Source organism: Lissotriton helveticus, chromosome 12 (genome assembly GCF_964261635.1).
Source record: "Lissotriton helveticus chromosome 12, aLisHel1.1, whole genome shotgun sequence".
NCBI classification, from domain to species: domain Eukaryota; kingdom Metazoa; phylum Chordata; class Amphibia; order Caudata; family Salamandridae; genus Lissotriton; species Lissotriton helveticus.
In genome coordinates, this window is record NC_136073.1 from 127,393,710 (window position 1) to 127,395,090 (window position 1,381).

Here is a 1,381-nt window from a genome sequence, read left to right on the forward strand (position 1 = left end):
GAGACCGTTGGGAGCAGGAGCCTTTGGGTGCAGAACACCTCCCCCCCCTTGAGTCTCTCGTTACATTGCACGCGCTGCTCTGCATTAATCCGTCCCCGAGAGAGCTGGAGTTCACTGTCCTCGGACAGGGTTGAAGCTGGAGTCCACATTCGGGCACCTGCGGGGGGTTGGGTAAATGACGCAGCTGGGTTCTACCCAGTAAAGATGACGGCTCCAGTCAGCGGGGCTCGGCCTGAGGAGGGTCTCTTAGAAACAGACAGTCTGGGGGTCTTGAAAGGGTAATTGGAAAGAAAATCCTGTGCGTGAATGGTTTACTTTAGGCCCACAATTACACACCTCTGACACAGAGTGAGAGGCCTGGATCACATTTTTATAAGAATGGCAGTTGCAAGGAACCCAGCAAGCGTTGGTGGTATAGTGGTGAGCATAGCTGCCTTCCAAGCAGTTGACCCGGGTTCGATTCCCGGCCAACGCAGTACTTTTCTTATCCAATATTAACAAATTGTATTACTATGATTGTTTTTTATAACATATAATTAAGACTGTCACAGTAATAATATTATGCTGGAGTATTCTCTTTAATAACAGCACTGGGACAGAAATGCAGCTCTTCCTATGACTCAGATGGAAAGCGCGTTGGGAGAGGGTAAATAATTGAGAAATTGGACTACAGTTTCCATACAGTCGGGAACAGGATTTGAAGCTGCGAGAACATAATGGTCTTTGATACTGTCTGTTAGACCCTGAACTACTGGAATATTTGATGATATTTTTCAGAACTGATTGCAAATACTTTTATTTTCAGAGTGTTAGTTGTCAGTACAGCCCTGCACGTGGAGATCTATATAACAAGACTAGGGTGATCAACTGGCATAGGTGCTAATTCAGGACAGCTAGTGTAAAAATTCAGGACAAAGGGCCAAAATTCAGGACAAAAATTCAGGACAAAGGGTCAAAATTCAGGACAGAAATTTGGGACAAAAGGTACGTTTTCAGACACATCAGAGGAAGTCATACAATAGTGTATAAGTAAGTAAATAGACAACCAACATAAGTGGAAGTCAAACTAAGTTTATATTAAGTTGAGACAATCATGCAACTCACTGTTTTGGTATGTGCACACTTTTGAGCAACTGTGCAGGTCTTTTTGTGGTATTTCATATGATATTTTGTTTACAGTTTGGGGTTCCTTTGAAGTGTTGTCTCATCTGCACTGCAGGGGATGCAGAGGCCTTCAGCCTTCATTAATCCCCTTCACCAAAGACCTCCCTCTGCACAGATTCCCTCACTATCAATCTCTCATGGTGCCCCTCATAGCTATATAGACCCTCGCTCATGTGTATGTCATTTTATTTTATAGTGCTGCTCATCCCAATGTAGG

The 1,381-nt window shown here is 44.0% G+C and overlaps 1 non-coding gene across 1 annotated transcript; it reads left to right on the forward strand.

Moving 5' to 3' along the window:
* The first annotated feature begins 403 nt into the window (after nt 1–403).
* Nucleotides 404–475, forward strand: TRNAG-UCC (transfer RNA glycine (anticodon UCC)). Its single transcript has one exon. It is a non-coding gene; the product is annotated as a tRNA-Gly (tRNA).
* Nucleotides 476–1,381: the final 906 nt, after the last annotated feature.